Here is a 15754-nt window from a genome sequence, read left to right as displayed (position 1 = left end):
TTTATTTTTGAACTCATTTCTAATCTGTGTGTTTGTGTGTTACAATTTATTATTCTCGTCTCACATTTCAGTAACTAATAAACTCTTTAACTCAAGAAAACCTGATTAAATTAGATGCTTTTTAAGCATGAATGCATTTGAACTGGGAAAAGGTATCCACAAGGAAAGGATCCTTTACCCTTTTTTAAATTAACTTTGTTGTGATATAAGTAGTTGAATAGTTTCTACCTCTGCACCCAGGGGCATAACAATGCAGGGTTATCCCATCTGGAATCATAACAAATTGTGGGAGCATGCCCAGGTCCAGTCATAACAACATGTGCAGCACTGTCTCTCACTCGTGTCCAAATAGGAGAGGTGGCTTTGTAACACCCTTGGCTGCGTCAATGATCTGTTTGGGATGAGTCTGTCCTTCTCAACCTCTGGTTCTTCATGGGGCTCTCCTGGACCATGCACCTAGGCTGGGGCTCCTCTCTAGGCAGTGCTGGATGGCACAGGGCCTGCTTGTCCTCAATCTGAATACTGTCATCAAGAAGGAAGCATTAATATAGCCTCCATTCTGAAATCCTCCTCTGCCTGTGGACAGATAAATACAAGAGATGAATATAGCTTGATCAACTACTACAGACCCTCCCACTCCCAGCCAGGATGCTACTGGCATGCCCGAGTGCTGCACCTATGTTACCACCTTTCCCTGTTCTAGTCAGGTAGCTGAGATCATAGATGCCCTAAGAAGCTTAACAACTTCGCCATCACCTTCACAAGGTCATCATCACCAACAGCCTGTCCTGGTCCACTCACGTTGATGCAACAGTCAAGAAGGCCCAACAACGCCTCTACTTCCTACGGAAGCTGAACAAATTTGGCATGTCTGCATCGACTCGCACAAACTTCTACAGATGTGTGTTACAGAGCATCCTATCCGGCTGCATCACAGCCTGGTATGGCAACTGCTCGGTCCAACTGCAGAATGTGGTGAACTCAGCCCAACGCATCGCACAAGCTTGCCACCCCCACATTAATTCTGTGTACACCTCCCGCTGCCTCAGGAAGGCAGACAGCATTATCAGAGACCCCTCCCACCCAGGCATTGCCTTCTTCCAGACCCTTCCATCAGGCAGAAGGTACAGAAGTCTGAAGATCCGCACATCCATACATAGGAACAGCTTCTTCCCCACAGCTACAAGACTCCTCAACGACTCCCCCTCGGACTGATCTGTTCCCTGTAAGAACACTATTCATGATGCCCTATGCTTCTCTTGCTCAAGTATTTGCTTTGTTTGGCCCCTTGTTCTGCACTGTAACCAATCACTGTTTGTCGATGCACCATTTGTCAATGTTCTCTGTTGATTATTCTTTTGTCTACTATGTACGTACTGTGTACTTTCCCTCGGCTGCAGAAAAATACTTTTCACTGTACTTCGGTACATGTGACAATAAATAAAATCAAATTAACTTGACATATCAATCCCACAGAGGATGGAAGAGACTTCGGCAGAGACAGGCAAAGCTGACCCTCAGTAAAGGCATGCATTTTTCTGTGAACAGCCCTACCCGAGACCCACAGCACCCACTGTGAAGACCCCTGCCTGAGACCCACAGCATCCACTGTGAAGGGTCCTGCCTGAGACCCGCAGCACCCACTGTGAAGAGTCCTGCCTGAGACCCACAGCATCCACTGTGAACATCCCTGCCCGAGATCCACAGCACCCACTGTGAACGGCCCTGCCTGCCACCACAGCACCTACTATGAATGTCCCTGCACGAGACCCACAGCACCCATTGTGAAGGGACCTGCCTGAGACCCACAGCACCCACTGTGAAGGGACCTGCCTGAGACCCACAGCATCCACTGTGAATGACCCTGCCTGAGCCCACAGCAGCCACAGTGAATGACCCTGTCTGACACCCACAGCATCCACTGTGAATGTCCCTGCCTGCCATCCACTCCACCCACTGTGAACGTCCCTGCCTGGCACCCACAGCACCCACTATAAATGGCCCTGCCTGATCCCCACAGCACGCACTATGAAATTCCCTGCCTGAGATCCCCCAGTCTCCCTTACACAGTTACTTTGGTGTCAGTGACCACTCGGAGCAGCTGTCCCAGGTACAGAGTTTGAAAATTGCTCTCACCTCATAGTGACGAGTGAAGTGAGGGTTGGCAGATGCACACCTCTTAAATCCGGCCATGATCCAGACAATTTCCTATTGGCCTGGCACGTCATTATGGGCAAGAACGTGTTCCGCTGGCTTGGGATTTTTATGAGTATTCATTCTATGCTAATTCATGCACATCAAGTTCCCGACGTGGATCAAGGGAAAGGTCCTCTCGCCATTGGGCTGCCAGCAAGTCCCGAGAGGAAAATTCTGACTTGATTGTGCGTCGGTGGAAATCCGGCTTTTGGCCTCACTCCGGATTTTCCACTCCCATCCAGCACGATTCCTCCAAAGAACAAAATAACAAAGAAAAGTACAGCACAGGAACAGGCCCTTCGGCCCTCCAAGCCTGCACCGACCAAGCTGCCCGTCTAAACTAAAATCATCTACACTTCCTGGGTCCATATCCCTCTATTCCCATCCTATTCATGTATTTGTCAAGATGCCCCTTAAACATCACTATCATCCCTGATTCCACCACCTCCTCCAGTAGCGAGTTCCAGGCACCCACTACCCACTGCGTAAAAAACCTGCCTTGTACATCTCCTCTAAACCTTGCCCCTCGCACCTTAAACCTATGTCCCCTAGTAATTGACCCCTCTACCCTAGGAAAAAGTCTCTGATATCCACTCTGTCTATGCCCCTCATAATTTTGTAGACCTCTATCAGGTCGCCCCTCAACCTCCTTCGTTCCAGTGAGAACAAACCAAGTTTATTCAACCTCTCCTCATAGCTAATGTCCTCCATACCAGGCAACATCCTGGTAAATCTCTTCTTCAACCTCTCTAAAGCTTCCATATCCTTCTGGTAGTGTGGCAACAAGAATTGAACACTATACTCCAAGTGTGGCCTAACTAAGGTTCTATACAGCTGCAACATGACTTGCCAATTTTTATACTCAATGCCCCGGCCAATGAAGGCAAGCATGCCATATGCCTTCTTGACTACCTTTCGGTGACTTGTGGACCTGTACACCTAGATCTCTCTGACTGTCAATACTCTTGAGGGTTCTACCATTCACTGTATATTCCCTACCTGTATTAGACCTTCCAAAATGCATTACCTCACATTTGTCCAGATTAAACTCCATCTGCTATCTCTCTGCCCAAGTCTCCAAACAATCTAAATCCTGCTGTATACTCTGACAGTCCTCATCACTATCTGCAATTCCACCAACCTTTGTGTCGTCCGCAAGCTTACTAATCAGACCGGTTACATTTTCCTCCAAATCATTTATATATACTACGAACAGCAAAGGTCCCAGCACTGGACCCTGCGGAACACCACTAGTCACAGCCCTCCAATCGGGAAAGCACCCTTCCATTGCTGCTCTCTACCTTCTATGACCTAGCCAGTTCTGTATCCATTTTGCCAGCTCACCTCTGATCCGTGTGACTTCACCTTTTGTACCAGTCTGCCATGAGGGACCTTGTCAAAGGCCTTACTGAAGTCCATATAAACAACATCCACTGCCCAACCTGCATCAATCATCTTTGTGACCTCCTCGAAAAACTCAGGTCAATATTTATATAATGTCAGTCATAATTTGGGGGCAGAGTCCAGGGAAAATGAGATTGGGGGATAAATATGACACTTTTAGTCAGCCCCAAAGTGAGAGGTAAACCGAAGGAAAATCCAGACCTTTTGTGTTGCGACAGGGTGAGATTCAGCTTTTGTCACTGAGTGAGTGGCCTGTATTCAAAACCCATAGTCTAGGCTCAAGTGTGAAGAATGTAACTTAGTGGCACCTGTCTAATTCAGCCTGACACGGTGCCTTCAGAACGAAGGCAGAATTATTGACCAGGAAAGGGCATCATTCAGAAAAATAAAAAGTAATTGGTTTCCCCCAGAGTGACCTTGTCCTTTAGCTTCTCACTTGGAAAAACTTGCCACTGTCTTCTTCCCTTCCATTTTAGGAATCCTATTTCAATAAAAACATACATTGTAATCCTGCAGGGTTTTCTGACAAGGCCTGTGTTTAAACCACAGGTATAATCTGTGAAGTCACATTGATAGCGGTATTAATAAAGACAGGAAGACAATTTGCGATAAAGAGCAGTTTTACTTGACTGGATAGAATAGCATATTTTTATTGAGTTAGGATTCATAAAATCATTGTCGATGTCATTTCACAAGTATGTACAACCTACACGGTAATTTTATAGAAATATAAAGACACTTTGCACTCACACCTGTTGTGCTACATTGATGGCAGCTGCTTTCTGTTAAAGCTTTCACTCTCCAAATCATAGTTGCTTTCCAGTCAAAGGTCAACACAGTAAGCTTGAAGTGAGGCCGAGATCACCAGTGAACAGAGAAAGAATGCAGCAGACTAAGGTGCTGGCCAACTCCAAATAATACATTTGAGTATACTGCACCCCAGATGCTCCACATATTCCATTCTTCGCTGGGGAGATAGCTGTGGGAAAGACAGTGGCCAGTAGGATACACAATATAATAATAATCTTTATTGTCACAAGTAGGCTTACATTAACACTGCAATGAAGTTACTGTGAAAAGCCCCTAGTCGCCACATTTGGGTGCCTGTTCGGGTACACAGAGGGAGAATTCAGAATGTCCAAATTACCTAACAGCACGTCTTTTGGGACTTGTGGAAGCCGGAGCACCCGGAGGAAACCCACACAGACACGGGGAGGACGTGCAGACTCCGCACAGACAGTGCCCCAAGCCGTTACTGCACATTTTCTAATCACAATCTCATATTCAATCGTTCTGAAAGACAATCTATGAAAGCACTGAAAGCATAAATTTCCAGGTCTGCTGGACCTTCCTACTGGAGGGTCAGCCCGTTTCTTGCTCCTTAATACAACTACCAAGGAGAAGCTGTGTCTCTCTGGTTTGGCAAAACACAATCATTCCCCCAACAAACATGTTGGTAAAACATCTGTGGGACATACGCCAATAGGGGTGGATAATGCATGAACTCTGGTCTGGAACTTGGTGTCCCAGGCAGTCTGGAGACCTTCCCTTTGTAGCCCACATGACTCAGACCACATCCCGAGATCCCACTGGGACCGCAAATAAACAATTCCTTATTCCCGGTTATATAAAAAAAAACACAGGATCCGTGCTGGATAAACCCGGCCAGCCTGGCAGCATCTATGAAGAGAGAAAGTCAACATTTACTCCTCATTGATGCTACCAGACCAAGCTGCGTTTTCCCAGCACTTTTTGTTCTTAATTCAGATCGCCGGCATCCGCGATTTTTTTTTCATCCCTTCTCAGCGCTCAATATCTGTGGACAAAACCATTGAAGGGCCCAGTGAATCAAATCTTAGCCAAACCCAGGGATATGTGAAACCAGCCCACCTGTCCACACCGGCAGCCTGCCTACCCATGCGACGGTTACAAACATGCACCAACAACGGAATGTTGCGCCCCCAGGATGTGACAAACTGTATTCTGATTTCATAAAACACACGGACGCATTTGTTTTATTCTTAAATTCAAGAAGTAAGCAAACGGAAAGTGCTGGTGTGATGGCGCCCTTTGAGTTTTGGAGGAACTCACATTTCTCACTCGGTGCATGGGATTTGTTCCTCCGGTCTCACCTTCAAGATTGTTACTAATGCGGGTCCCGCATCCCGGGGTCAGGCGTCGTTTTAACTATATCCATGTTGCTTTAATTTCCTCTATTAAACTGGAGCCAGCAAACTATGAATGCGCATCCAGGGGAGGGTTAATTGGAAACAACAGAGATGCCTGATGCCACCAATTTAAAGCTGGATTTTATGCTAATTCTGATGTAAGCGCAGCGTTAAGATTGGTGTTACATTGTTAGCATGCAACAATTTCCACAATTCTACTCAGTTCTGTCGATAAAACTGGAGCGCACAATAAAATATCCTTGATAATTTACTTCTCAATTAAATCCCTTTCACCACCAACCCCATTTATGTGTTGTTCCTGCCGAGGTTTTAATGGCGGGAATAGTGAAACACTGAGGAATTCTCATAATATTGTAGGTTTTGTTGCGATGCAGTTAGTTGAGCTGTATTTGTTTCAGTTGGAGTGGGTTATGAATCTTTTGTGTTGATCAAAATAAATCGAACATTGTGTCCTCTACCAATGCGAGATCTCCAATGCATCGTAATAGTGTATTTGCTGGTCGATGTACAAAATGAACTTGTTTGTGTAAATTTGGCGATCTTAAAAAACAATCCTCTTTCGACTTTCTGTGTACATTTTAACTTTCATCACATTAATTTGGTCTAGACAGGAAGCAGTTAACCCGAGTTCGCAGTAAAAACAAGTATCTCTGACTTGGAAGGTCCCTAGTGAAATGTTGCAGACTTTATTAAATTCGGTATGACACTGTCTTCTGCTTCCCAGTCCTCGGGGAAGGTGGAGAAAATCTTTGATTTTTTTAGAAAAAGCAAGGTCTGAATTGAATCGTTTTGCTAGTGAAGCAAGGAAAAACATGAAAATTGAGTGCTGGAAAAGTTGGAGTGCAAAGACGAGCAAAGGAATAAAGCAATCCTGCAGTAATTTAAGGATGGAACAACCTGCTCACCTGTGGATCTGCAGACTATGGGAACAATCCATCTGGATTTGCCCATTATGGTTATGATAAAGCTCCTTAAGATTAGTGCATTTGTGTTCCTTAAGATTACAGAATTGATCAAAATGGTAAATTATAAAAGCCGTTGTCAGTTCAGTAGCTTAAAAACAGACTCCAGAGGCTTGGAAGCCAGAAACTTGAGGATAAGCCATTTTTCATTGACCAATCTACGGAAATCAGAGGGGAGCTGGTGTACTTCCTGCTGGGAATTACTTGCTGTGCATCTTCTTGAAATTGTATCAACTTCAAATGGGTGTGAGGGGTGTGGGCGGGGGCCAGCGAATCACATACACATGTTTTGAGGTTGCGAAAAATTTGGAAGATACTGGGCGGGAGTGTTCGTGTTCTTAGCCAGAATGGGACAGGAGGAGGTGGACCCAGACCCTTTGGTGGTGTTTCTGCATCCGCAGACATGACTCCAGGATGGTGTGTTGCCTCCCTGCTGCCATGGTCAAGAATGTCACAGAACAGCTGCGGAGTATTCTGAAGAGGGAAGGTCAGAGATCGTTGTTCATATTGGCACCATAGTAGAAAGAGGGATGAAGCCCTGCAACAACAATTTAGGGAGCTAGGTAGCAGATTGAAAAGTGGGACCTCAAAGGTTGTAATCTCTGGATTACTACCAGTGTCATGTGCTAGTGAGTATAGGAACAGGAGGATAGAGCAAATGACGTGTGGCTGAAGAGATGGTACAGGAGGGAGGGCTTCAGTTTCCTGGATCACTGGGTCTGTTTCTGGGGATGGTGGCACCTGGAAAAGCCAGACGGATTGTACCCGAACCAGAACCTTGCAGGGAGGTTTGCTGGTGCTGTTGGGGGGAGGGGTTAAAATAATTTAGCAGGGGTGTGGGTTATGGAGTGGAGGTACAATAAGTGTTGATGGACAGCTAAATATAAAAGAAAAACAAAATCAGTCTGGAATGCAGAGCGAAGGTCGACATGTTGAGACACAAAGGAATATGGCAAGGCTGGATGGCATTTATTTTAATGCAAGGAGTCATATGGGTAAGGCAGATGAATTGAGGGTGTTGATTAACCCATGGGAGTATAATAAAGTTGCTATCACAGAGACACGGCTGAGGGAGGGGCAGGTTTGGAAGATCAAAATTCCAGGCTGTAGAATCTTTAGGTGAAATGGAGGGAGGGGAGATGGTGTTGTAATATTGATCAAGGAGTCAATTACTGGAGTGAGGCCATATGTGTGGAACTTAAAAACAAAAAGGGGGCAATCACATTGCTGGGAGTGTACTACAGGCCCCCAAATAGTCAGGGAGAGATAGAGGAGCATATATGTAGGCAAATCTCACAGAAGTGTAAAATAAATAGGGTTATAATAGTATTCAACTTCCCCAATATTCATTGGAATAGGCAAAGTGTGAAAAGCTCAGAGGGGACGGAATTCTTGCAGTGCATTCAGGAGAGCATTTTGAATCAGCATGTAGAAAGTCTTACAAGAGAGGGAATGAAGCCAGGCATGTGGTAGAAGTGTCAGTGGGGGAGCATTTCAGTGATAGTGACCATAATACGTTAAGATTTAAGGTAGCTCTGGGACAGGACAAGGATGACTGGAAATAAAGCTTCTGAATTGGGGAAAGGATGATTTTAATTTTATAAGATAGAATCTGGCTAAACTGGACTGGATTGGATTGAATTGGATTTCTTTATTCTCACGTGTACCGAAATGCAGTGAAAAGTATTTTTCTGCATGCAGCTCAAACAGATCATTTAGTGAAAAGAAAATACGTAAAAGGGTGACACAAGGTACACAATGTAAATACATAGACACAGGCATTGGTTGAAGCATACGGGAGTGCAGTATTAATCAGATTAGTCCATTAGAGGGTCATTTAGGAGTCTGGTAACAATGAGGAAGAAGCTGTTTTTGAATTTGTTTGTGTGTTCTCAGACTTTTGTATTTCCTGCCCGATGGAAGAAGTTGGAAGAGTGAGTAAGCTGGGTGGGAGGGGTCCTTGATTATGCTGCCCGCTTTCCCCAGGCAGCGGGAGGTGTAGACAGAGTCAATGGATGGGAGGCGGGTTCGTGTGACTGGGCGGTGTTCACAACTCTCTGATGTTTCCTGCAGTCTTCGGCTGAGCAATTGCCATACCAGGCTGTAATGCAGCCAGATAAGATGCTTTCTATGGTGCACCTGTAAACATTGGTAAGAATCAATGTGGACATGCTGAATTTCCTTAGTTTCCTGAGAAAGTATAGGTGCAGTTGTGCTTTCTTTGCGGTAGCTTCAACGTGGGTGGACCAGGACAGATTTATGATGATCTGCACACCTAGGAATTTGAAGCTGTCAACCATCTCCACCAAGGCCCCTTTGATGTAGACAGGGGTGTGCACAATACTTTGCATCTTGAAGGATGTGGACGCTTTAGAGAGGGTGCAAAAGAGATTTACCAAGATGTTACCTGGTATGGAGGGCATTAGCTATGAGGAGCAGTTGAATAAACTCGGTTTGTTCTCACTGGAACGACGGAGGAAGAATAGTGACCTGATAGAGGTCTACAAAATTATGAGGGGCATAGACAGAGTGCATAGTCAGAGGCTTTTCCCCAGGGTAGAGGGGTCAATTACTAGGGGGCATAGGTTTGAGGTGCGAGGGGCAAGGTTTAGAGGAGATGTACGAGGCAAGCTTTTTACACAGAGGGTAGTGGGTGCCTGGAACTCGCTGCCGGAGGAGGTGGTGGAAGCAGGGATGATAGTGACATTTAAGGGGCATCTTGACAAATACATGAATAGGATGTGAATAGAGGAATATGGACCCAGGAAGTGTAGAAGATTTTAGTTTAGACGGGCAGCATGGTCGGCACAGGCTTGGAGGGCCGAAGGGCCTGGTCCTGTGCTCTACTTTTCTCTGTTCTTTGTTCTTTGAAGTCAATAACCGTTATTTGTAGGAAAATCCACATCGCAGCAGTGAGTCATTCAATAAGGAAATAGAGAGCGTACAGGGCCAACATGTTTCTGTAAAGGTAAAGGGTGGGACCAAAACGTCAAGAGAACACTGGATGTCAAGGGATATACAGGATTAGATAAGGAAAAATAGGGAGGCATATGGCAGATACAGGGGGCTCAAAACAATGGATGCCCTAGAGGAGTATAGAAAGTGCAGGGGGATACTTTTTTAAAAATTAGGAGAGTAAAGAGGGAGCATGAAAAATACTGGCAGGCAAAATGAAGGAAAATCCCAAAGTGCTTTATAAGTATATTAAGGGCAAGAGGGTAACCAGAGCAAGAGTAAAGCCCATTAAGGACCAAAGTGCCAATCTGTGTGTGGAGCCGAAAGATGGAGGTCAGGAATTAAATTAGCATTTTGCAAATGTGTTCATTGTTGAGAAGGATGATGTAGGTATAGAAAGCAGGGAGGGGGACTGTGATATAATTGTACATATCACTATTGAGAGGGAAGAGGTGTTAGCAATTTTAGCAGGCTTAAGAGTGGATAAGTACCCAGGCCCAGATGAGATGTATTTTAGGCTGCTGTGGGACGCAAGGGAGGAGATTGCCAGGACTGTGACGCTAATTTTCAAGTCCTCCAAGTCCATAGGAGAGATGCCATTATTCATAAAAACAGGCAATTACAGACCAGTGAATCTAACATCAGTGGCAGGAAAATCATTGGGAAACATTCTGCTCAACAGAATTAATCTCCACTTGGAAAGGTAAGGATTAATCAATGCTATCAGCGTGGCTTTGTCAGCGGACGATCATGTCTAGCAAATTTGATTGAATTTTCAGTGGTAATTAGATGTGTAGATGAGGGTAGTGCAGTTGATGTAATCTACATGGACTTCAGTAAGGCTTTTGAGAAGGTCCCTCATGGGAGACTGATCAAGAAGTTAAGAGCTCCTGGGATCCAGGGCAATTTGGCAAATTGGATATAAAACTGGCTTAGTTGCATGAGCCAGAGGGTAATAGTTGCTAGTTGTTTTTGTGACTGGAAGGCTGTGTCCAGTGGTGTATTACAGGGATTGGTTCTGGGTTCCTTGCTGTTTGTAGTGTACATTAATGATGTAGACATGAATATGGGAGGCATGATCAGTAAATTCGCAGATGACAAAAAAATTGGTGGTATGGTAAGTAGCGGGGAAGAAAACCTTAGATTACAGAGTGATATAGACAGGCTGACCAGATGGAGAGAACAGTGGCAAATGGAATTTAACCTTGAAAAGTGTGAGGTGATGCATTTTGGGAGGGCTAACAAGGCAAGGGAATACACAGTGAACCCAAGGAATAGAATATGAGAGCAGGGAGGTTATAATGAAGCTGTATAAAATGCTCTGAGTTGGCATGGCCCCTTTAGGGGCAGGGCATTTGACCATGTGACCGGCTCGGAGTCAATCACGCAGGATCGCGCGGACCCCAGGAATATAAGGAGTTTGCGTGGGGCCCTGGGAGCAGGATCCTGGACAATGTGGACCCTGGAGCCGAAGTGACCAGACATGTTATATTGAGTTCTGTGCATGTTACCTATCTGCGTTTGCCTTTCATCAAAAAATCCTTTGTTAACTCCTGGAAGCCTCCACTATATATCTCGAGTTATCACATGCTTGTTGGGCCACAGCTGGAGTACAGTGTGCAGTTCTGGTCACCACACTATGGGAAGGATGTGATTGAACTAGAGAAGCTGTAGAGACGATTCACCAGGATGTTACCTGGGCTGGAGAGAGGCTGACTAGGCTCGGGTTGTTCTCCTTAGAGCGGAGAAGGGTCACGATCGTGGTGCAGAAAATTGTGAGGGACATAGATAGGGTAGATAGGAAGGAACCTTTCCTCTTAATAGAGGGGTCAATAATCAAGGGGGAGGGGTGAGATGTTTAAGGCAAGAGGCAGGAGATTTAAAGGGGATTTGAGGAAAAACATTTTCTCTCAGAAGGTGGTGGGAATCTGGACCTCACTGCCTGAATGGGGGGATGAGGCGGGAATCCTAACAACATTTAAGAAGCATTTAGATGGGCACTTGAAACACCATAATACACAAGGCTACGGACCAAGTGGTGGAAAATAGGATTAGAATAGATAGGTGCTAGATTGCACAATGGATCAAAGGGCCTTTTAGTGTGCTGTAGAACTCCATTGGCCAGGACAACCTTTGCTGTCTCTTCATTGAAATAGTGCCATGGGATCTTTTACATCCACCAAAGCAGACAGGTGGAGCCTCAGATTACTGCATCATCTGAAGGACTGCACCATGCTGCCTCACTGGGTACTAGCCTTGATATTTGTGCTCAAGTCTTTGAGTGGGATTTTAACTCAGAACCTTAGTGATTCAGAGTCAAATGCTCTACTAAATAAGCCACAGCTGACAACTTCAATGTCAAAGTCGTCATTGTGGTGAGCAGTTTTATATTCTAACCATTCTCCAGGTAAAGACGTTTCTCCTGAATTCCTGATTGGATCTATTAATGACTGTCGTATGTTTATGGTGTGGACCAGCCTTTAATTATTTGCTCATCGATCAGGAAACATTTACATTTGGTGGCTATAGTAAATTGACATTGCTTAAGATATGTTCTAGTTTTTGTCCATATCAGCATGCTGATCTCTCAACAGAAATTCTGCGTAGCAATGCACTCCCATAAAAAATGACAGCGATTGACAAAAACCTGTTGTTCCTCCAGGTCTTAGAAAGACATATTTCTATCTTTAAAATCACCTTGGAAGTGTTCATCCATAATTGCAATATTGTGCCGATGAGCAGAGATTCTTTTTTTAAAAAACTTTTTATTAAGGCATTTATAAATTTTTTACAACAATTTCAAGAGAAAAAGCAACAGAGTAAGTAACACCCACCCAATCAACAACCACACCCAGCCAACATGGCTTACATACACAGTTCCCCAGTACCCCTCTCCCACTTACTCATCCCGCCTCAACCCCCTCCCCCCCACCCCCCTCCCTTCCCAACCCCCCCTTTGTTTTGTATCTGCTGACAGCTTAATTTTCCCCAAAGAAGTCGATAAACGGCTGCCACCTCCGGGCAAACTCTCACGTCGATCCTCCCAGGGCGAACTTGATCTTCTCAAGCCTGCGAAACCCGGCCATGTCACTAACCTATACTCCCGATTTTGGGGGCTCCGAGTCCCTTAACACCAATAAGATCCGTGTCCGGGCTACCAGGGAGGCAAAGGCCAAAACATCAGCCTCTCTCGCCCTCTGGACTCCCGGGTCTTCCGATATGCCAAAAATCGGCACCTCTGGATTCGGAACCACCCGATCCTTCAGTACCTTGAACGTGACATCGGCAAATCCTTGCCAGAATCCCCTAAGCTTCGGACATGCCCGAAACATGTGGACATGATTCGTGGGCCCTCCCGCACACCGCCCACACCTATCCTCCACCCCTTCAAAGAACCTGCTCATACGGGCCACAGTCATATGCGCCCTGTGGACCACCTTGAATTGTATCATGCTGAGCCTGGCACACGACGAGGTCGCGTTAACCCTACTCAAGGCATCCTCCCACAATCCCACCTCTAACTCCTTGTCCAATTCTTCCTCCCGTTTTCACTTTACCTCCTCTGTAGAGGTACCCTCCCATTCCATGAGCTCTCTATAGGTTTCTGAGACCTTCCCCTCCCCCACTCCCTTGACACTACCTTGTCCTGTATCCCCTGGGGCGGTAGGAGAGGAAAGGTCAAAACCTGCCTCCGTTGGAAGTCCCTCACCTGCAGATAGTGGAATCCATTCCCACCTGTCAGCTCAAACTCCTCCTCCAAGTCTTCCAAGCATGGAAAGCTACCATCAATAAACAGGTACACTATCCGCTCAGTCCCAGCTTGCTGCCACCTCTGAAACCATCTAGCTCCCCCAGCACAAACCGGAGATTTCCACAAATTGGAGCCCATACCGATACACCCTCCACTCCCATGTGCTTATGCCACTGTCCCCACACCCTCAAAGCTGCCACCACACCGGGCTTGTGGAGTACCGAGCCGGTGAGAATGGCAGAGGTGCCGTTACCAGTGCCCTTAAACTTGTGCCCCTACACGATGCTGCCTCCACCCGCTCCCACATCCACCCCTCCCCACTACCCACTTCCTGATCATTGCTATGTTCGCCACCCAATAGGAGTTCCTAAAATTCGGTCGGGCCAGCACCCCCCCACTCCCAATCTCCTCTCCTGCCCCCTTGACTGAATCGCAGAGACATCGCTTTTGCCCATATTTAATTTGTAGCCCGAAAACCGGCCAAGGATCTTGGCCAGCAGCTAGACGTCTACATTTAGAAGGGAGATTGGCTTGTATAACCCGTTTTGTTCCGGGTCCTTATCAAGCTTCAGGATAAGAGACTCCCACTGGGTCCAAGATCGTGTTCCCACCTCTATCCTTCACTTTCCCTATCTCCCTAGCCGCTCCCGTTTCCTCAGCTGGTGTGCTAACATCCTACTAGCCTTCTCCCCATATCCATACACTGCCCCTCTCGCCTTTCTCAACTGCCCCACCGCCTTCCATATAGATAACAACCCAAACTCCATCTGCAGCTTCTGCCGCTCCTTCAACAACCCGGCCTCCGGGGCCTCCGAGTACCTCCTGTCTACCTGGACAATGTCCTTAAGAGTCTATCCATCTCCGCCCGCTCAACCTTCTCCCTGTGTGCCCGTATCGAGATAAACTCCCCTCTCACCACTGCCTTCAGTGCCTCCCATACTGTAGCTGCCGAAACCTCCCCGTATTGTTTATCTCCACATATCTGCAAATGGCCTCCCTCACCCGCACACACACCTCCTCCTCCATTAATAGTCCTACATCTAATCTCCAGTGCGGGCGCTGGCCCCCCTCCTTGCTCACCCGTAAAACCACCCAGCGCGGGGCATGATCCAACCATACTATCGCTGAGTGCTCAACATCAACCACCCCCGCCAGCAAAGTCCTATCCATGACGAAAAAGTCAATCTGGGAGTACACTTTGTGTACAAGAGAAAAAAAAGAAAACCCCTTCGTTCTCGGCTGCCCAAACCTCCATGGATCCGCCCCTCCCATCTGTTCCATAAACCCATTTAGTTCCTTCGCAGCCGCTGACACTCTCCCTGTCCTCAAACTCAACCGATCCAGCCTTGGATCCATAACCGTATTTCAGTGGGCTACTCCGCCTAACTAGCCTGGTAGCCCCCGCCCATGGCACCAAGCATCCTACCTCCATTGATTCCCCTCCCCACCGCTCGACCATCCTCTCTGTGCAAACTTCACAATCCCCAACAAACACAAAGAAGAAAAAGCAACCCACCATCCCCCATCAAGATCGAAACAAACCCCAAACGAACAGAGCAATGGCCCCAAACATATTGCAAAAGTGGTTCATACAAACCAAAAGAAAACCAAAATACAAAATATAAACACTCCCTCCAGAGTTCAATGTCCTCATTCTCCTGCCAGTCCATTGTCTCTGATAAATTCCATTGCCTCCTCTGGCGATCCAAAGTTGAGTTCCTGGCCCTCGTATGTTACCCACAGACATGTTGGGTACAACATGCCGAACTTCACTCCCTTCTTCAAGAGGGCCGACTTAACCTGTTGAAGCCTGCCCGACTTTTGACCAGCTCCGCACCCCGGTCCTGGTAGACACGCAGCTCGCTGCGTTCCCATGTATAGTCTGCCTGGCCCACCTCATAATTTGTTCCTTATCCAGGAACCGATGCATTTGCACCACAATCGCCCTCGGCGGCTCGTTTCTCTGCGGCTTCCTCATAAGCGCCCTGTGCACCCCGTCCACCTCCAAGGGTCAAGCAAATGCTCCTTCACCCAGCAGCTTCTCGAACATTCATGCCACATATGCACCGGCGTCCGCTCCCTCACTATCGTCCGGCAGGCCCACAGTCCTCAAATTCTTCCAGTGCGACCTATTCTCCAGATCCTCCATTTTATCCTGCAGCCTCATCAGCCCCATCTTTGCAGCCATCGTAGTGAGCTGCTCCTCATGCTCTCCCACCACCTCCTCCACCTTCCGAATTGCCTGGCCCTGGGCCTCCAACCTCATTTCCACTTTTTCTTGCATTTCGACACCCGCT

Source organism: Scyliorhinus torazame, chromosome 1 (assembly GCF_047496885.1).
Source record: "Scyliorhinus torazame isolate Kashiwa2021f chromosome 1, sScyTor2.1, whole genome shotgun sequence".
Lineage (NCBI taxonomy): Eukaryota > Metazoa > Chordata > Chondrichthyes > Carcharhiniformes > Scyliorhinidae > Scyliorhinus > Scyliorhinus torazame.
Note: the sequence above shows the minus strand (reverse complement) of the source record.